At 40.7% G+C, this 23045-nt stretch overlaps 1 long non-coding RNA gene across 1 annotated transcript; it reads right to left on the reverse strand.

The window, feature by feature from the left end:
* Nucleotides 1–1132: 1132 nt before the first annotated feature.
* On the reverse strand, nucleotides 1133–5213 carry LOC131140037 (uncharacterized). Its single transcript, XR_009132337.1, has 3 exons — nucleotides 4757–5213; nucleotides 1921–2015; nucleotides 1133–1391 (listed from the first exon to the last, which is right to left on the reverse strand). It is a non-coding gene; the product is annotated as an uncharacterized LOC131140037 (long non-coding RNA).
* Nucleotides 5214–23045: the final 17832 nt, after the last annotated feature.

A 23045-nucleotide genomic window follows, 5' to 3' on the forward strand; every position in this document is an offset into this window, starting at 1 on the left:
TAAACACTGACATATGTTATAGCATATCTTGCATTTTTTTTTAACTAGATCCATTCAAGGAATCTTAGAATTATAGTATGGGGTTTCATGCCAGGGCTAGATAAACAACGATTGCTACTCATTGATATTGTACTTTGCGTTGAGCAGTCATTGTACCTTGAACGTACTTGTGGCCAATTTTGTGTGTGTGTTAGATCATAGGTGTTACAAAACAATATCAGTTTGTGGGTGTATCACTTTCTTTGCAGTGAGTTCATGGCTGTGTTTGTTTGAATTTGGTTCCCGGAACGTGTTCTCATTGTGACGTCACCGATGGCGGTGGTTCCGAAAACTCGCTCTGAAGAGCGTCAAAATCACCACTGCATTTCAGCCACAATCTAGATTTGTTTATTTATCTATAACATCAATATGACAAAAGTATTTAAGTGAGTATTTTCATTTTGTTATTGTCTTTTTTTAACATATTTTTTGGTGTCATGAGCACTTGCAGCGAGCATCTTTTATAGAAGCTGCTGCGTTGTTTCCATAAGGCAAAAATAACAAATACAAACGCGAGAGGGTTGTGGGTTTTCATAGATGACCATTTCATTGTTTCCCTTCATTGTAAGTGAGTAATCAGGCAGTAAAAAAAAAGCTCTACAATGTAAAATAAGAGAACAATTGACTTAAACAGCTTAAACAGTGGCACAGGGTATCATTGACAGTAGAGCCTTTTGAGGGCACATTAGCATATGTTATAGCTGGTATCTTACTCTGCTATTTGTCGGTCAAGAGACCCGGCAGTGTGTGAAGAAGCACTCATTTATCATAAACATACGGCAATGATTCAGGTGCTTGCAAAATGATAATACAAGCATTAATATTCATAGTTTCATTGCAAATGTTTTCTTTTTGTGTTCCTTCATTTCACTTCAGAGTTTACTACGTTGCAAGATGACGTTAGGAGAAAGAAAGAAATTCAGGATGGCTAGGATTCAGAGTGACACCGGCTCTTTGTGACATCACAGTGTGCCAACACTGAGTACAAGCTGTAGGCCCCACCCCCCACCGAAACACACACCACCCCTTCCCCGCTGGTGTTCTACGTTTATTTTGTGTAAGTAAGCGGTTGTATGTCTAGCATTATAGAGTGTGCATACCGGGAGTGTTGTGCAAATTACAAGTTCACCGATGTCTGGAGTTGCTAACAGCCTTTTTCCACTACCAGTCAGTGGTAGTCCCGCAAGACACAACCAGTAGCTCCCAATCACTTTTCATGTAGCTCGCCAAAGGGTTTATTCATGTATTATCAACTCCTATACCAATAAAATTAGAAAGTGGGGTTCTGCAGTAGTCCGGAAGTCTTGGAGAGTGCTTGGGAATGTGACCAAGTGGGTGTGTCCCTAGGCAGGCTGTGGGTGGGTGAAAGGAAAAGAGACCATTTTGGAAATCCAAGGAGATACAGATGGAATAGGTGCAGATTCTGGAGGATCTAAAAACCTTTCTCTGCGGGTTATTGTGTGTCGCTGATCTATGAATCCACAACTCAATACAAAGGGTTGGAAAATTAGCATAACAGGTCCCATTTAAGGGTAGGCTTTCATTGTTTTTTCTAAACTTCTCAATCCTCTGTCTACATAAATTCACATATTTACAAAAAATATATTAATTTTTTTTTTCTTAAGTAAATATCGCTTATTTTGCACATTCCCAGAACAGGTGAGGATGCCGTGAGCATGCCTGCTTACCATCACACTGCACACCGAGTTGGATCATGGCGCCTGCCAGCTACTGTATGTCAGCATGATTCCAATAATATCATGTTGCAGAAATATGTATTATACACCATGAATTTCTACACCCTGTGTAATGATGTGTGATGTATTTGTGACATAATTATTCTTGCTAATCTTGCCATTAAAATACATAGGCATGACGTACCAGAAACGCTTGGAATCCTGCTGCATCCGAAATGGAGTTGGAAGGTGCTTGTCACTGCTGTTCTTCCATAGAGCAAAATCCAGCGTTTGTATGCCCTGCAGAATAAATTAATGAATGTTATTGTCAAGATGGAGGTTAACATACCCAAGCTCACCTGGGGGGTTATAAGAATTTTAGTTGTATTAGAAGTAGAGGTATTAGGTTTCCTGGAAGAAGAAGAGGCTGCAGGTACTTTATGTACAGCTGAAGACTATGAACATACGTAACATATGTTTTACAGTTAATTAATTCATTTATTTTCTACCACTTTTTCCTCACGAGGGTCCCGGGGGTGCTGGAGCCTATCCCAGCTGTCTTTGTTCGAGAGGCGGGGTACACCCTGGACTGGTCTAGCCAATCACAGGGCACATATAGACAAACAACCATTCACACTCACATTCATACCTATGGACAATTTGGAGTCGCCAATTAGCCTAGCATGTTTTTGGAATGTGGGAGCAAACCAGAGTCCCCAGAGAAAACCCATGCATGCACCAGAAGAACATGCAAACTCCACACAGAGATGGCCGAGAGTGCGATTGAACTCTGGTTTCCTAGCTGTGAGGTCTGCACGCTAACCACACGACCGCCATGCAGCTCAGCTTTATTAACATGAGAAAAAAAATCACAAAAAGTCAGTGTCTCATCAGCCATGAACCTCACCACATGTCACTGCCTGACATTAATGACTTCTGATGCTTCTCGTAGATATATTTAGGAATACAACTGTAGTGCATGGAAAAGTAGCATTCTGTCCATCGAAAAAGGACTGAAATTTAAATGGCTTTGGACAGCCAGATTCATTGTGGGCTCATCTGTGCTGTAAACACAGTTTAATTATCTAATGCTTCCTATTTATGCTGTGTCACTTCCAATCCCCAGCTTCCATCAAACCGCACAGCCTTCCTCCCCAATAAATGTTCATGTTTGGAATCCGTTGGTGGGCCACTACCGCTGCAAATGTGGCTGTCTGACTTCCTTGCAGGCATCACTCTCACATCCTGCAAGCGAGACGAGGTCAATCAAAGCCTAAGTGACTTGGATATGTGGAGACTGTGAGGCTCAATTCTCCTGCAGGCGTCTTGAATTGCAAGGCCTGAGAGTGAATGTTCTAAGTAAAACAAAACGGTTAAGTGGAGCTGCATGGGCGGTGATTCTGAATCGCCCTGCTCTGAGGTGCTTGATACATACGGTCATTGAGTTAAGATAAGGCGCATGTCTGTTCACAGCGCCACACATAGTGTGCCTTGTGTATTACATTGTTTTCTGCCAGTGATCCCTTCCCAATGCAACTATTTACAAATCTGGCATAGTGTGGACGCTAGTTTTTTTTTTCAACCTGCCAAAAAAAAATAAAAAATCCCAGGAACGTTCCTGCTTGGACAGGGCCTTATTAGCGTGCACACGCTGCAGGTAATGGAGGCTTAGTTATACAGGCTTGCATTTTACATGCCATGACTATTCAACCTTCACCAAGTCCTATTGTTCACAGGGGAGAGAAGGTGTGAACGCAGACAGCCAGAGGCTTGTAAAGAAAGCTGGTGGTCACACCGAGAGAAAGAACGCCTGCAAAGATGAAAGACAATGCAATCAATAAGATATATAAGATAATGAATAATGCCTTGGGTATCTCATTAATCGTAACACAGACTTATTATGCTGAGCACAAGGTTTAGAAAGCTGGGTCACTTTGCTGTTCTATATTGAAATATCAGCAGAGGTGAGCCGGGGTAAAAAAAAAAAAAAAAAAAAAAGATTAAAAACTTGCTGAAGAAAAGAAACATATTTGACAGAAGGTCACCGACTTTCCTAAAGAGTGAAAGAATGTGTTTGATGCCGGTTAAGCTGGCATATTTATCTTCACCCTCACTGTAATACTTGTAATATCAATGCTGTCCATTGCTTTTCATTTTGTTCATATATTTGATGTAATTGCAATAATAACATTGGTTTACCAACTTTTGTGATCTGCATATTTTACATTATATTTTATGTAACTGTATTGTATTTTAATAATTAAATCATTAAATGTATTTTTTTCTGAAAATAGATTCAGATCATACCTTTTCAAAGCCTTTTCAGTTTATCACATATTACTGTTTTTTTTTTTACTGTTTATTAAAGTCTGAAATTATTTTTATTATTATTTTCACAAATGTTTACTCATTAGCTGTTGTGTTCACCCTGGTGTCTGTGCTAGTATGTAAATGTTGCTAAAATGATAGACGTAGAGTCTTTATAGTCATCTGTCGCCACTTGTGTTTAAAATTTTGAGAAATTGATTCTATGATGGTTTTTCAAAAATAATTTTTGAGGTTGAGGTTGTTGTTGAGGTTGAATAACAGTGTGGTTATAGTAACAAAACAAAAAAAGACATTTAAGCAGAAAATGGCTAAATAAATTAAAGTACATATACTGTATGAGGCCCTCAAAAGACATTGATAATATGTAGTATTTTACACTGGTTACTAGGTGTCAGTAATGTTACTGTAATATTTGATCACCGGCACCAGGCACAATAATCCATAAGAAAAATGCATAATAAAAATATGAGCCACTTGCGTGGACATAACCCATGCAAAGCTAAAATTCAACTCTGACCCCCCAACATCACTTCCTGCTCGCCCCTTTCAGTTCCCCTAGGGTCCTATTATGTCTACAATATTCAGTATAATGAGTGAACAGCTGACTCTATGGGTCTTAGTTAATGCATGATCCCTAACATCCCTCATCCCTGGTAACCAGTGTAAACCACCCTTAGTTCTGTTTATTGCTATGAAAATCACTCAACACCAACCTTCATCGATTAACAAGTCAGGACAGCTAGCCACCAGCAGCGAGCTGCTAGGCTCGATCCACCAGCAGCCAGCCTCCAAATCAGGCCGGATCCATCACCATCAGCTCGCCATCAGGCCTGGCCGGATCCACCATCACCACCAGCAGGTAGCCACCAAGCTGCGGATCCACCACCAGCAGCCAGCCACCAAGCTAGGCCGGATCCGCCACCACCAACAGCAGCAGCAGGTAGCCATCAGGCTAGGCCGGATCCACCACCACCAGTAGGGTGCAACCAGGCCAGGACAGGTCCACCACCAGCAGGTAGCCAGCAGGCGAGGCCGAATCTACCACCAGCACGAGCAGCCAGCCACCAAGCTAGGCCGGATCCACCACCACAAGCAGCCAGCCACCAAGCAAGGCCGTATCTACAAACCAGCAGCAGGTAGCCACCAAGCTAGGCCGCATCTACAAACCAGCAGCAGGTAGCCACCAAGCTAGGCCGGATCTGCCACCAAGCTAGGTCGAATCCACCACCAGCAGCTAGCCACCTAGCTAGGCCGGATCCACCACCAGCAGCCGGCCACCAAGCTGCGGATCCACCACCACCAGCAGCCGGCCACCAAGCTGCGGATCCACCACCACCAGCAGCCGGCCACCAAGCTGCGGATCCACCACCACCAGCAGCCGGCCACCGCTAGCCAGTCACCAGGCCATACGGGTCCACCACCGTCCTTGTCATCAAGATGCCTTGAAAAGGTGAGGGCGATTTGTCACTCTGCATTTTATGAGCTGTGTGTTTTTTTTTTAGTTCATTTTTTTCAAATGAACTACTGTAGATTCTCACAGAAAATACCTTCTTAATAGAGAAAGTTTAATGGGAGGAGGTGTTGACTGTGCTTATGAATATATTAACATCTGTGTTTGTAAAATTGTTTTGCAGTAATTCAGTTACCTTGGATTATTTAGGGTTTACAAAAGGGCCCTGTTGGAAACAACTCAATTATGTAAGAGACGTGTTGTTAATCCCATCCCTTTTAATGCTGATTGTTAAAAAAATACATATATCAGTTTATGAAATTTATGAAAAGTGTTACGTATTTTTCTGATAAATTCTCAGAATGCTGCAATGATACAAAAGCCACATGTAGACTCACAAGTGAACTGTTGAATAAAGAAAAGGCAGCTCCATTTATTCCATCACTATGTGATAGTGTGACGAATTTAACTAATTCCTCAGAAATTACAAATGGATTCAAGGAATAACATCGGCCCTCCTTAGCTCAAAATATAGATCATTCAGATAATTTCTTAGTAAATATGAATGAGTGTATTTGACCCTCTCTGAGTGAGAGACTCCTCTGCAGGACATGATGAAATAAGAGCAGGTTTGATTAAGGAAGTCTCTTATTCTATTATCAAACATTTGACATATATTATAATCTTTATCTTGAAATCAGGTGTTGTACCACTCCGAACTCCGAGTAGCCAAAGTAATATGTTCAAATCTGGTCATTCCGGTACATCACAAACTATCACCCCTATATAAGCTAGTGTATGCAAGAAAAATAAAACATTTGGACCAAAGCTATACATTGTACTGCATATATGATTTAGAAAAAAATCATGTCAACTTAATTGGCTTTTTAGGAAAATCTCTACAGACCTAGATAAGAAGAAATATCTCTTGGTATATTGTTAGGTTTATCCAAAGCATTTTTTACAGTTGATCATCATATTTATATTGGTATTACCCCTGCTTGTGTGCTTCGTACTATACTCTTGTGTGATACTATACTTTTGCTGCTGTAAACCCGAAATTTCCTTGTGGGACAGATAAACGCATAGCTTATCTCATCTTATCTATTCTTATTGCAGAGCTACAAAAATAAGGATGCCATGATTTTGCCTTGGCATGGTTACAGGATTATCTAAATGATGCATGTTTTATTCAACAAGTATAATTCAAATAGAACTAGCTTAATGTGCGGGATTCCTCAGGGTTCAATTCTTGAGCCCTTACTTTTTGAATTTACGTAATGATCTTTCTACAGTTTTTATATTCAATAAATGTTCCTGTGAAATAAATCACTGAAGAGCAATACTAATTTGCTGCAAAGCACCATGTTTGTTACTGTGCTGTCCACGGAAATTATGTCATTGTCGCTTATCATTGGCTAATATTGCATTACCAGTCCATAGCTGCAGCGCCGGCATTACTTTGGTATGCGCATGACAGCCTGTGAATGTGTATTGGTGTGGACAGAAATATATTTAAATTTTCATCCACTGTGCGGATAGGAATTTTTTTGACATCGCAGAGGGGCAAATGTGCATTTCTGTAAATACCCATGTCCGTGTAGACATGTTCTTAAATGTTTCATGTCTATAAGGATTTAAGTCAATTTTCCCCAAAATACAAATTGCTCGTTAGTTGTAGTGTTTGCTAAAAGTGTATCATTTTGGGGGAGGTGTCTGTGTTCTTTGAGTTGTGCCGTATTATTGTAGACACTGTGATGACATTGGACCTTCCGTCATTCCTCCCTTCATGCGTAAGAGGAAGAAAATGATAGCTTATCCCTCAATGCCCTTGAAGCAAGGTGTCTCTACATAGTATATCCATCACAATCAACACCAGATCATTTATATTAAATGCCGTCTCCCCCACTCTCTTCCTCCCTCCTCCCTCCCTCTCCCCTTACTGTTGACTTGTAATATGTCGTTGTGAATGGAGGGTGAATTTAAGCAGCAATAAACAGCGACAGTCACATACAACTTGTCCTTCTAATTTACAGCCTGAGGCTGGTTACTGGACTATAAGGAGAGAGTAAGATGGGGTGTCCGGAAGCATAAATGACCTGCACATTTCCACCTGATCCCTGCCCGTTCTGGAGGTACCCAGGCGTTCTCTCTCACTCTCGCTCAGCCATAAACATGTGGAAAAAGGCGTTAATCGAGAGCACAGTTTATAAAGAATAATATATCCATTTCCATAAATGCACTTTCTATTAATCTTGATGACATTTTTGCATTATTCATGGATATTCTACACATCAGCAATTTAATGGTGAATTAATAGAAAAAAAACATGATGAAATATGGCATTTTTAGGCTGTAAAATGGTCACCGGGGTCAACAGCGAGCTGGATTCTTAAGCTAAGCATGTTTGTAATACGGATAGGCATTTAATGGATACATATAATATATCAAGTGGGATTTAAAGGAATGGGAGAATCTCTGAACTGTTTCAATGCCACTGTTGAATTACTGCTTACAGGAGTTGAATTGTGAACGTCACTCAAATGATGTTTTTTTCTTTAGGCAGCAAACTAGGTAACATTGAATCAATTGTGCCTCTAGTGGTTGCTGCAAGTAGTCCCTCCATTTTCACACACAATTGCATCAAGATACAATTCATCAACAATACGTTTCTATAACTATTTTTTTTTTTAATCACTGCGTATATACACGTCAACGCTCTCATTTGACTGGAGACACCTGTATTCTGCCCTTTTTTTAGTTAGTGTAAGAATTTTAGCCATGGTTTTCAACATTTTTGCCGTATTTTAACGTTCATTAAAAATGCAAAAAAAAAAAAAAAACGTTACGGTATTGAATAGTAACATAGCTTCCAGGCAAAATTGGTGTCACAAATTCTGTGCCTGGTAAAGTCAGGCTTTCAATATAAAAGCATGCCAGTAAAATAACTCTCTGGCACCACAGTAGGCAGTCGGCTCATTCCACCAGAAAATGGTGGGTGCTGGTGGAAATTGTGGTGGAAATTTTCACACATTTTGCGTTTACGTGCGTCATAAAGCAATCCGCTTCTTCCTGTATCCAACACCACCAATACAGCGGATAATGAACGCCTTTGTTTGCGCTTTGGTGCTGGTATTGACCCACCACCAGGATTTTCTTCATTAAAGCCCCCTGGGCACTTGATATGAAGGTCCGTGCGTACAAACACTGCTTTGTGTAATTTCTTACTTTCTACCATATTCTACCACACTAGAAAGATTTTCGTGCTGCCATGTTTACAAGTTATCAAATAGAACATGCACAGAACACACATTAATATTCCTTTCAATTGGGATATTCCGGCTATGATGGTTTATTTGACTGCATGTAAATATACTCAGTGCCTCTGCTGGTTGGAACCAAGTGCTGCACTCTATTTTGTGTCAACTCACCACCAAAAAGTCTTTGCCTGCTTTAAACTTCAGCTGTTCCCAATACTTTGTCTCTGCGGTGCAGTACATTATTGGATCTTTTTGTCATTCTCGTTTCAAACGGTTTTAATGTGGTCTCACCCTTGTAAGCATGCATTACTAATGTGTGGGAGGAATGTGAGCAATAAGATAAGGTCCCAAAATTGAGAGAAAATCCTGTCTCAGACGAGGATAAAGACTAAAAATGTCACAAGTGATGAATCAACATTACAAAGCAGTGCAGGACTTTGCCGTTTCAAGTCGTTCCACACTTACTAAGCACATTGTGCATGTGAGCCAGGCAGCAGCTTAGTGATTACAGCCCTGAGATCACCTTGCAGCTGATTCTACACGATTTTCCCTCACACCTAAAATCGTTAAATCTTCACAAATGTCACCCGTGTTCCGAGTGCCAAACGGCGTTGGCCTTCACATCAGTTTCACCGTTGGACAGAGAGAAATGTTCCCATCATTAGACACTTAGTGAGTTCCACGACATCGCCCTCCAATGTATATTTTGCATGTTTATATACAGCAGGGGGGGGGGGGGGGGTCTGCGTCTCATGAATTGGAAATGTTCAATTCGCAGTCTTCCTATGACAAATGGGATTTTGCTTTCTGACTCACAAAGACAGATATGGCGCCAACATTGCCACCGCATAAATAGGTGCCGCCAGACGTGCTTCATTAATAAACCAGTCTGGTGGCATGTGATTGGTTGCTATTGGTTTTATCATGGGATTTGCTGTTTCAACTAGCAAATAGCGAGCGGGCACTACAGCTTTGGACTGCTCTATGTAATTGATTGTCGTCATGAGCCGGGATCACGCGTTAGATATTCGTTTGACCTGCAAACCTTTGCCTGTTGCAGCTCACCCATAAAAACTCCCATAGATGATTAATACAAGAATCATGTCAGCTTATCAGGGCTCTGGTGAGGGGTATGCATGTTAAGAACTGTATCTGTGAATTATGTTGGAGCACAGAGAGCTAAACTGAACGTGGTCTACACAAGACTGAACACTGTAATGCTTCAATGAAGATGGATAGGATTTTCTGGAATGTAATCCGAGGGAAGCTGCTGCTGGTCATTGCCAGACCCCCATCTTGCTTTTCATATAAAATGTCACTTACTCACCCAGCTCGCTAGTGTGATGGTGCCCTTGATTCCCCCCCCCTGCACACACACACACACAAAGGAAATTACCATGGATTCTCAATATGAGCCAGACATTCCATGGTCATGCCTTTGCAGAAGTCTAAATTCAAGGTCTCGGTCACTTTGGCCTCCTTGTCTGTCCCCTTTCCCCTGCTGTTCACCTGATCAATATGTCATCGAGCACCATCCAATCAAATTGAAATACACAGGACACACCTCCTAATGACATATTTGCAGCCTGTAAATGTTAAGATTAACGATAACAAATGACCAAGCCACTCTTATGTATGGCCAGGCACTCTCCCAATGCATGAAATTTTCAGGCTAGCCGCTGCTTGTCTTCAGGTTCATTACCTCCGCATGGAAGGCACGGGGGGGAGTTTCAATCATACCACCCCAAAATATAACCCCCATCCAATCACTATACATGCACACACACTCGCACATATACAGTATACACGACCACAAACCATCTCCTCTTATAATGAAAACATAGGTTAGGCACACATTAATCAATGCAGACACCAAGTTCTATGAAATCTAAATGGGGCAAACATCCCCTGAGCATTCATTACTATTGTGACAGGCGAGTGAAATGAAATAAAAAAAAGAAAATACATTAGTTATATTGATTCGAAGGCAGCTTTCATAGTCGTCAGCGAGTGTAAGTAATGATTTGTACACACATGCACAAAAAGTGTGTTATTGTAAGACTCATGACTTTTGACTTTCCTCATAGAGTGCTTTCACAGGTGTAGGATGCTTTTTGTGGTCCCAGTCAGCTGATGGTGCTGTGAACTTGGTCGGTGTCTTTTTAAACTACGTATATGATATTGCTCCTCTCTTATCGGTTGCAAAAATATAAAGAAGTTTGTTAGTGAAACATCGGTAATATATTCAAAATGGCAAACAATGGAGATTTATTGACTTCTACGGACAATTGACCAGTCAAAACGGTCACATCTGATTAAACACTTTCTATAGTTACGTCCCCATTGGTAGGTCATATGTAATTCTTGGATAAGATCATGTTTGTATTGCTTTCTCATTGCAACTGAACTGTGCCAGAATTTTTGGAAAGATCATCCGATGACCACAAACTACGGGTGCTCTGATTCATCGGCGATGTCAGTGAAAGAGTACGGAATCGATATCCGCCGATATTTGCTTGAAAACCCCTATCCCCTCCGCCAATCAACTCCGATCCCGCTACAACATTCAGAACAACCAAAACATCCCTCAAAAATGTCTTGCATGAGGGCCGCACAGAGGACCGACTGGTTAGTGGTTAGCATGTTGGTCACACAATCATGACATCAGGAAGACTTGATTTCGATTCTCCACTTGGGCATCTCTGTGTGGAGTTTGCATGTTCTCCATGTGCATGCATGGGTTTTCTCCGGGGTCCTCTGGTTTCCTCCCACATTCCAAAATCATCTTAGGTTTAATTGCTGACTCCAAATTGTCCATAGGTATGAATGTGAGTGTTAATGGTTGTTGGCTGGTGATCAGTCCAGGGTGTACCCCGCCTCTTGCCCGAAGTCAGCTGGGATAGGCTCCAGCATACCCCCCGCGACCCTATTGAGGTTAAGCAGCATATAAAAAGGGTGGATGGCTGCTCTAGCTGAATGAATGAATGTATGAATCAGATTTCCAAGAGGGAGAATTATCTATCCAAGCTCAAATCTTCAGACATTTACAACAGATTTTCCTGGAGAAGAATAAGACATATTCATACAAAAATAAAAGGAAGGGTAACACATTTTTTTTTCTGTACTTCCAAGTATGGTAACCCCGCATTTATCAAAGTTAATTGGTTCCAGACCTGACTGTGATCTGTGAATTCGGATTCGTTCTTTATAAATGGAATATTTTCATAGTTAAAGTATAGAAAACATGTATGATCTTCTAAATATGGTTTGTAGCATTGTTAGAGCCCTCTAGGCACGAAATAATACCCCTACAGTCACTTTTACACTGGTATTACGCAATATACAGTAGTAAACATGATGATAGAGAATAAGGCATCTTAGAGATGAATAAAACCTATTATAGATCCACACGTTAGCATCCCGTAATTAAATGACTTTGCTCGCACTTGAAACAGGCTTGAAAAAACCCAAAATAAAAGAAAATACAGAAATCAAATGGTCTTTTTCCACTTGAGTCCATCAATGCAAACTGGTACAAAGCGTAGATGTAATGCGGATGGAGGTAACAACTACATCGTAAATATTGACATAGTGAAGTGTAATACGTGTTCAAATGGAGCCTTGTAAAATCGCAGGTCATGACCCTTATTGTAGGCTAATATGTCCACACAAGGGCAAAACCCTCTTTCTGAAGTGTAAGGGTAATATATATAAATGGAATGAGGAATAAACATCACAGCCACGTTAATCGTCTGTTTCCTCCATCTTTATAAGGCTTCATGACTGCTGCAGAAATTTTATTAGAAATGCACCAACTCAACTGAAAAGAAGGGCTGAGTCATGTGGGGGTGGGAGCGTTTTGTGGTCTGGCTGCTGCTGCTGCTATGTATGGCTTCCATGGGCCTCTGCGGGGCCACAAGATCTGGATGAAAGCCCGCTACAGTGTGTCCGCAGGCTTAGCAGGCTCAAAACATCTGGGGTCTCCCCCATCGTGACTAATTTTGTCTTCATATACTGTAGGAAATTAATGCTGTATCAAATGTGTTATGTGTGTGTGCGTGTGTGTGTGTCATACCAATGCTGCTGTGTTGCTACAACACACTTATAGAGTCAGTAATTACCAGTTACAGACTTTGAACTCTTCCTTCTTAGCTATTTAAAGAGCACCTCATGAGGATGAGGAAATGTTTAGGCCTGTGGTCCAGATGTCATCCCATATGAAGGATGAAAGCCTTTTAAAACAATATTTATTACACCTGGAGTAACCAAAATGTTTCAGCCAGTCCTATTTTCCTGGTTAGGAAATGATCTGCTGTACAATTATAAAATAGTGATTATAACGGCTCATCTCCTCGGTTGTGCTGGATGCACGGATTACACTCGGTTGTACGAAACCCTCTCAAGTTTTCTCACCTTCCTCTTTGCCACTTTGCGCCGGTGGGATGGATGGAGGCGTGGGTGCGCCACATGGAATTTCCCTCACAAAATTTGCAAAGTGCGCTGGCCACACCCCATTGGCACGGTGTAGGCATAGCGCAAGGCAGGTGTGCCACGCCAGAGCCGGGTTACAAACCATAGTGTCTGCTTTGCACGGTTGGAACACGTCTTGACCAAACATAGTACCTGGCCTTGACGTGTGTAAAAGTATGGGGTGAAATCAACTAGGGGCATATGAATAACAAACCCATTCAAATGCAGTGACTTAAGTGATTATTTATGTTTAATGACTTGAATTTAAATGACTTGAAATATTTTACAGGAATAGATAAGCAACAGAAAAACATCCAATATCTTTTGAACACATTCATTGAACATACGTTCAGCATTAAAAATCTGACTTGACTTTTATATTAACATTTGATGGTAGCCAAACATACAAATGTAATTATTATAGATGGCATGAAAAATGACTTGATGACTTGAGTTGTTTGATCCCCGGTAATGGTGTTATCCAGTGTCATGCAACAAAAATGCATATGGATTTATGAAAGTCATTCCTCTCCCTTGTGCGGGGTCCCTTGTGTTTTGCACCTGGCTTTTGATGATGTGTGTGTTTTATGTATATACAGTACATCCTATACAAATGACTAGCAGCAGTGTATTTCATTTGAGTGCATGCGGCCTTTTTGAAGCAGTGCAAATGAAGGAGGCTTACATTTCCTCCTCTGACATGTTGACATCTGAGAGGAGACATCCAGACCAATAAAAGTGAAGCAGTTATCACCGCCGCCTGAAGCCATGATGGGCGCACGTGAAAGACTGTACCAGTTGCCCTTTACTGTGGTGCAAATTACATGCAGAAGTGGCATGTCAGACATGTGTGACTGTTGGCCTATGAATACATAGGCAGTAATCAACATTGTTTAAAATGCTCATTTGCATATGCATGCACCATTAATTTTATGCAGATGAGGCGGTGGCGACTGCACCAGCGTGACTCTCCTTGTAACCCAATAGTATGGCTGTCAGGGGAAGGTTACCACAGGAGGCAAAGTCATTAGTATATTAGTCCCTTCGTTAGATTCATCCCCCCTCTTGATGATTAATGAACAAGTTGAGCCAACCAACTTTCCAGTTGATGTACGTCCTTTTGTATGCTTTCCCATACCGAATACAGCACACTGATTTACAAAGAGCCCATAGGGAATTAAAGATAAGAAGCTGTCTGTCCACATTTGTGCTGTAAACGCATTCCCACATTATGGAAGGCCCCAGTTTATCCCTCAAACCATGATAATGTCACTTTTTTTCAATTATGCATGCACCGCATGAGAAGCGTAGTTTTTAAGTGATAATTTATTTTCCTTTGCCGAACGAACATCACCGGATGACGTGATTTGCACTGGAATGTGATTGTGGTATCGTGGACATGTCTCCTTGTAAGATATTCTGTTTCATCCTTGTAATAGCCTCAAAAAGAGGATATCTGTGCTCTTGTGGTGCACTCAAATGCCACAGAGAATTTGAAATGCTTTATCAAGTGTGTTTTAGAGAGTAAATCCTCCCCTTTTCATTCTTAATGGGATAGCGATCAAACTCTGTGTGAACTTTATATGCATAATGCAAGGGAGATGCACTGCTAACATAAATACAACAGATGATGCACTAATTGTTTTAGGGTTAGGAGGGGAGCAACATAAGTCTCTTTTTATAAAGAATTCTAAAGCTGTAATCCCGCATTTATCCACCCAGCAAAGGTGAGATATTGCTGCAACTGGGTGGGCTTTCACACAGCGACCCATGATTGGTGACAATATAATATAGTCTTATCTGATCTGGTTATGTTTTAACTTCTAGAGGTCTCAGGAAAATTGACTTTTCTGTGAAATGTATTGTGTCCATGATTCAATTTGTTACAATTATGCACTCATGCATATGCATTTCAGCTGAGATACACATACATCACCCATCACCCAATAGCTCTGTAATAGCGCCGAGATCACCCATCCCTTGCATATGTGGTCATATTAACTATATTAAACATTTTAGCATGAATAGTCTCTACAATTTGCAGGACATTTGTGTGAATGAAGCCATGACTTCAAGTAGTAGAAACTACCCACGTCGACTGATTTATTCAGAAAAGTGACACAGGCAGAAAAAAAGCAGGTTTTAAAGGCAGTGCAAAGGAGAGTAAAAATTATAGTTTCGGTAGTTGAACATGGACGCCCCGTCCATACGCCACGTAAGCTCCCTTTTGGCTGATGCTTCCCGGAAGGAGCTGAGGATGACTGGTGATGACAGCCATGCTCAGAGGAAGATGGTAACAAGATGTGATGCATAACACATGAGAAAGGATGGGGTGTCATTACCGTGGGATGAGCAGGCTTCATCAAGAACATCAAAAATACATTTTAGATGACACCCCTGCTTATGATGCGTGTACTTGCAGAGGGAATAACAGTTAGTGCCTCCCTTATGTGCCGATGAATTATTAGAGTCACGTTTGTTAGATTAAACTTTTATGGAATCTTCTTAATGTTCACATCCTGGTATGTTTTTATTGCATTATTGAAAATAATGACCTTTAATTCATTCTATGGTCAAAATTTCCCAATCATAAAACCCTTATTATATGAACAACGTTCTTTCACATGTCCTGTTTTTTTTTTTTTTCTTTTTTTTTTTTTTCCCCCTCCCGTCTTGGTTTTCATTATTTTCCCATTGGGCCGTTAAGTTGAGGATTAAATTGGGAAACTCCAGACCAAAATGTGTGTGGCTTTGTGAATTAGTTTTGCCAAAAAGCAAAGAAAAAGCAAAACAGCTGTTTAAATTCCCAAGTTGTTGGGCACCTTTTTCCTTAACATTCCTAGCCAACATTCCAAAACCTGACAAAAAATTTGACCTCAACTTCCTGTGGTGTTCTGTTTTTGGAATAATTTTCATGCCATTTTTTTTTCACAATGTGAAATTTGTGTCTTTTGTTATGGACACATCTCTGTGTGGAGTTTGCATGTTCTCCCTGTGCATGCGTGGGTTTTCTCTGGGTACTCCGGTTTCCTCCCACATCCCAAAAACATGCTAGGTTAATTGGTGACTCCAAATTGTCCATAGGTATGAATGTGAGTGTTAATGGTTGTTGGCTGGTGATCAGTCCAGGGTGTACCCCGCCTCTTGCCCGAAGACTGCTGGGATAGGCTCCAGCACCCCCGCGACCCTCGTGAGGAAAAGCGGTAGAAAATGAATGAATGAATGTTATGGATACTAAGAGAGCATGTTCCTTGTTTATTGTAGTTAATTGGTTCCTGAACAAACCATGATAAGTGAATTTTCACAATCCACAATTTCCTATTTCTAAATCAAATATTTTTGAAGTTCAAGCATATAAAACCTGTTTATGATCTTCTAAATATGTTTTTTCTCCTATTGTCATATTTACACTTGCATTACAGGAGACAGAATATAAGCAAATTTACTATTTAAGGCATAAATTAAACTTGTGTTCCTATAAATGTGTAAAATGTGTTAAAGTGGAGCTGAGTGGTCGGCAGACAGAATGTTAGGGTCAGGGGTTCAGAGCTGAGTTTTAGCATCGTAATATTTCAAAATATTTTCTATCCACAGAAGAGGCATACTTTAAATGTACAGAAATAATAAGACATATTCAAGTAAACTTTGTTCATCGTTTGAGTATCACCGCTGGGTTAAGTGTCCTGATTTTCACTAATCACAATATGGTCACCCTTTTGTTGAGACTATAATAACAATATGAGACCAATTTTACATAAAGGAAAATCAGAGGCCCAGAATTACTTGTAAAGTATATTAATTTAATCACCGCTCTTCTACAAGTAATTGACTTTGCTGTATGATTTCATTCAGTGTTCTCCACTGCTATGCTCTGCTTTAACACACAGCACATTTTCTAACATGTGGCATGTTAGAAAAGGCTTCATCAAGTGATATTACACAGAGAACAACAGTCATCTTTGACTTTGGCTATAGTTTTATCCACACTGCAGTGACATACTGTAGCAAGGCTCAAGGCTTCAAAATGAATGATGAAGTCGTATTAGACTCCCCCAGTTCTGTGCCACCACGGGAAACTTGTACATGATGAGTTTTGCACTTTTTCGGACTTTAAAAAAAACATCCTGCTACACAGCCAATGTTACTCCTACTCATTGCTACTTTGATGTGCAATTAACATGTTAGCAAACTATGTATGTTGCCACCATGGGGGCTTTATTTGGGAGGTGCTGGTGCGGAGTGATAATATCAAAGATTTTAGATGTAGGCTGACGTAATGCGATGCGTTTTTTTTATTTTTATTTTTTGCTGATATCGGGTTATGACACCCCTAATTCTCGAGGCTTTGAATCAACTGGACTGTTAGGGTTGTCTTAGAAGACCCATCATCTGAGCAGGCTCATGTAGGACAGCTCTAGTCTGAGGGGATGGTGCAAAAATGGAAATATTTGGTGATGTCACGTGTTATGATCCAAGTCAAAATCCAAGTATTTTAGGTAGCTTTTGAATCATTTGTCCCAAATGTGTTGGTGATTTTCCAAATTGTATAACTTCAGTGGTGTTCAACTTTAATGGTTCCACTGAAGGGAATGGTTGATATAAGCCAATAGAAAAACTGGGGCTAAAGATGGAAAAACACATGTTTTTTTTCTGTAAGTTTGCTCCAAAAACACACTTCCCTCGAATAGGTTCAGTTTAAATGCTTGCCTATTTTTGTATTTCCTGGTCTCCAGTGCTGACATTCCCTTGCTGAAATCTCCGGGGCTATCCACAAGTCTGCTGGGATGATGCTGGGAAATTAAAGAGAGTGGCACAAAAAAAAAGAATCTGCTGAGCTCTTAAAAATGAGAGAAGCAGTGGATCGGGGGCAATAATGTTTTCCTCTGCTTGCCTGTTAGCTAACAAAAATGCTTACATAAAATGAGACAAAATACACAAGAGCGGCGATCAATATTTTATGTAGCAGCTCAGGCAGTTGTAGTGTAGTGAGGAGAGAAGGCAGGGAGAAGATGAAAAACACATTGGATTAATGTACCGCAGTCATTTGAAACAATTATTATGAATCTATCTGCTAGGCCAAGATATGGATACCTAAATGATTTGAGGCCTTCATGTCCCTTTTTGGGAGTATGAGTGAGGACACCCAAGATGGACACCTAAGATTTAATTGTTGACATAGAGGGCTTTGAGGCAGTGTGGACGGACCAGCAAAGATCCACATGGACCTTTTGTGTTTTTCTTGAATTCAAATTAAATTGTGTTTCTCAACTTCTGCACCAAATTAATGTTTTTTGCAGCTGTGATCTATAAGAAAGATATAAGGCGTAACTGTTAACTGGCAAATAGCCGGTTACGGTGTCCTTTGCTGCAAACATAGGCTGCTGCTTCTTCTTCTTTCTGTACTTTCTGTGTTAAATGTGGGCCTGTTTAACTTTCCCAAAAATGTCCTTTCAATCCATTTGGCAAATGTATTATTTGAGTGAGGGACTTGGGTGATATGTTTAATGGGAACTTATTATGCTTTTTCCACTTTTCTGATCTATTAATGTAGTTAGAATTTTTTATTATTCTGTTAAATGATGCCAAAGTTTCAGATAATGAGGTTTGCACAGTTGGAAGTTTTGAAAGAAGTTTAGGATGGCTCAAAATACTCTGTTTCAAAAAACATGGTAAAACTGCCCCTTTGTGATGTCACAGAGGGGCGGACATCCTTATATCGTTCATATTTAGGAAGCATTTTGGGTGGATCAAAAGGAACTACAGCTGGAATAGGTGCAGATTCTGCAAAATCTAAAATGTTTTCTGTGTGGGTTATTGTGTGAAGCTGCTCTATAGGAGTCCGGAATTCAATACAAAAGGTCGAAAAATTAGCATAATAGGTCCCCCTTAAGAGCGGCAGTGCCAAGCATGTCATTTACGCCAGTTTTACAGGCAGGTAGTAATATTGACTCGGTGACGCTGTGTGTGACTGCTTGGATTTGGCGATGAGTTCTGCAACTTGGCAGCTTGCTTTGAGAGTGCTCTCATTCAATCCCAGACATTTTTCAAAAGCTGCCCCTGTCCGTACTAGCCATTTTTGATTATTAGGACACAAAATATAGACATGGTGTATGCCACAATAAAGATTAGACCCTTATCTTTCATCAGAAAAGAAATTTAGTCATATATAGCATATTTAGCCAAATATGTAAACAATGATTTCCCAACATAAACAATTGTTTTTTTTTTACATGAAAATATATTTTTTACAAATATAACACCATGAACTATTTATAATTTTCACATGTGCAACCAAACTCTTGAGCACCCTTGTGCACGCTCATGCACGCCTGTGCATGCTTTAAAATTTCCATTCAATGCTTAACCTCCTTCGTGCAACACGACAAGATGCTTTTTCACTTCCTGATTGCTGTGCAGCATGTATTTCAATGGGAGTGATGCAGGCTGAGAGCTAATGAAATGCACTTCTGCCACCTTGTGGTCGTTTTTTCAGCTTAAAACTGCATCAAAAATGGTCTCTTCAATTGTAGAGTTGCATCATCACCTCTTTGTGCCTGTCACGCAAATAAAGTAAAAGATGTCTAAATACATCTACATTAGCGAATGAGTATATAAGTATATAGTTTTGAAGTGACAAGTGTTTTGTTCGGAGATGGTGTTCAAGTTTGCTTGGATCTGGTGGTCTTTCTATCGTGAGCGACAGATCCAAGTTTTGCAGCATTAAATGGATGTTGTTCAATCTCCCTTGTGGTCGTGAGCTCTGAGATGACTCACCATACTAGAGTGGATTTGGTGAAGTCAATAGAAAGGAAAAATAATGTTCAATGTATTGTATGCATACCAGGACCTTCGCCTTGATTGAGTAAGGACTTCATTCTTTTTAAGCATTTATCAGTCGCCATTACCGCTGAAGTGTGCTATGAAGCAACAGGTGGATAGACAGGTTAATTAAGTACCTTCTGCCATCTAATGGAAGAGCATTTAATTGTTCTTCCCGTCTCCATGTGTTGCTAGATAGATGATCAAAGTAAATAAATAAGAACGAAGTGTAATTGGAGCACACATGTTTATCTCTCACAACACACTATTATGCTTCACCACAGTGGTTGGGAAACCATAAACAATTGTCTATGATAGTGCAAATGACAAATTAGGATGTGCAAAATACATTCTGTAATTGAGTCACCCCTCTGTGTTAAATCTAACGTGTATTCAAAAGAATAAAAAAGGGTCACTACCACCCTGGGTCACTACCATCCTGTCCACTGTCACCATCCGCCCTCCTCCCCATGTCACTGTCCACATTCTCCTTCCCTGCTCAATGTTCCATGACAACAAGGTGAGGCGGACAGCAGAGGTTAGGCTGAACAGCTGCTTCCTGGGTTGGAAATTCCAGCCATTGAGGGCCATCTGTCTATATGTTCACTGATGTATGTGGGAGCCATCTATCAGGCTGCGAGCCCTGCAGCTGCCGGGGCCGTCACAAACCCAGCCAGCCACCCTCCCGCCTGCTCGCCTGCCTGCCTGCCTGCTCGCCTGCTTGCCTGCCTTCTCCCAACCTCAAGCCCAATACAATGAGATCTCCTCCTTCACTTTGTGACACACAGAATAGGCTGATTTGATTAAGTCCTGGGCTCTCATTATGTTAGGTAGGGGTGTAGAATTTCAATGATAATCCATAATGCATGACCGGGGTGGGGGGCTTGTTGCCATGGTGACATAAATTCAAGGTTACCAGTGCAGACGCATAATTGGGTGCGCATTGAGCGCTGAAGAGGTGCTGTTAAAATTCCCCTTGTGAAAGTGAAGCATTAATCATGCTGTCGCAGATTGCAAAAGTACTCATAATCAGACAAAATGCCGGGTGGCAGAAAAAACATCACAACAGGACACCGCTTCCTGCATTTTTTTCAGAATATCAGAAACAACTTAGCATATAGTCGCTGTCTAATGATAACCTTGTATGTCCACTTTTTAACATCACAGTACAGAGAAAGCTCACAACTAGGGATGGGCATAGTAATGAATTACTTGATTGATTGATGAATGTTATCATTTTCAACAAAGTCAAAATGGAGCGAACTGCTTGGCTGCAACCAGCAGAGGCACTGTGGGAATGGGAAGTTGAGACACATCCACGCTAGTGAGGACCGTCATGATATAATAAATCTCTGAATGTTCACAACTCTCATTTCCAGTGTTGTCATCATTGGCTTGGCTTGGTAGAAAAAGATTATTCAAGGTTTCGCGTCTGATGCAGGCTTGCTGATGGCTGTTGAGGACCATCTTGGACAGACAAATTTGTCTGCAGTAGGTGCGGGAGAATGTTGATTTCTTTATCTCGATTGTTGCCGTTTCTGCAGTGTTCTATTGAGCAGAATGATTCTGCCTGAAAGGAGTTGTGGTATAGTGTAAATGTAATATAAATAATTTTAATCAACTTCCCATAGCTGACATCGTGTTTTTTCTGCTTTACACTGCAAACTTGGAATGCCTCTGCTGGTTGCAGCCAAATTGTGCACTCTATTTTGCCTCAATTGCTTCAAACACTCAACTAATTGAATATTATACCCATCACAACCTAATATACTGTATATGACATTTCTGTAGCTAAAACGATCACTGTTTTGTTTTTTTTTTCTAAAATACGTCACTCTAGAATAGTGTTTTCTGGATATCGACAAACAGTCTTTTTATCAGCCAGCCACTGTATTTTTTTGTTTTCTTTATTTCCCCGGCTCGTTTTTCTGGCTTAATTTGTAATTAAGTTGGTGTCAGTTCATTTGGCTTCTTATCTTGGTCTGCCAGGCAGAGCGATAGCCTCAGCCTGTACAGTTCCCGCCCCAAATGATGGAAATCAATTCAGCCGAGAGAGCTCAGGACCCCTTTGACAAGCAGAGCCTCCAGCTCCTAGCACATCAGTCCCATTTGAACTACAGACAAAAGCAAAAGAGATTTTTGCCTCTTGTACCTTCACCCACCCTCCTCCTTAAATCCCACTGACATATACTTATATACTCATGCCTTAGCCAATCTGTGCAGGTCTGCCTCGGTGGAAGACGACATGCTTGCTTAGAAGTGTGTGTGGGGGGGTGGGTGGGGGGGGGGGGGGGGCAGGAATAGCATTGGTGAATTGATTATACAGAGAGGAATTTTACCTTGTTATCAGACTGGGGTGAAACTGCTAAAACTAATTTAACCCAGGATGGTTTGATGTCAGAAGAGCTCAACCTGCCACTAATAAGCCATTTACTATGCAAAAAAAAAATACTGTACCAAATTAAACTGAACCACAAAGTAAAAGCAGGGGTTCAGGCTATAAGAGGTAAGGGAATCAGGTTTTGTTTGTTTCTTGCGTCTTTTTACCTGATTTCGGAGTCGCCACAGCAAATCTTTTGATCCGCATACTTTCCTGCCAAATACCAATGATACTTACTAGTGGAGGTTCAAACCCAGGGCGTTTCCTTTGAAGTCCGGAATGCTAACCACTATACCACAGCGGAGTAAGGGAATCGGGTATGAATCATTAATAATAATGATTTAAAAAAAAAAAACAATAAATGAGTCTTACAAACCAGGACATATGAGTCGGATATCAATACTGAATGAAGTGAATCAACTGACCAAGAAAAGAAGCAGCAAATCAGGCCTGCCGGGCTTAAATCCAATGCTTTGTTCCCTAGTATCCATTCAGTCGATCGATTACCTTTCAAAAAATGTTTTACTGATGAAATATTTCTGTTATGAACTTTTGATGTTTTCATTGGTCTACCTATTCCACATATGTTACTTAGTACACCAGTGGTTTCTGTCTTCTTCAGG

This window comes from Doryrhamphus excisus, chromosome 13 (assembly GCF_030265055.1).
Source record: "Doryrhamphus excisus isolate RoL2022-K1 chromosome 13, RoL_Dexc_1.0, whole genome shotgun sequence".
Taxonomy (NCBI): Eukaryota; Metazoa; Chordata; class Actinopteri; order Syngnathiformes; family Syngnathidae; genus Doryrhamphus; species Doryrhamphus excisus.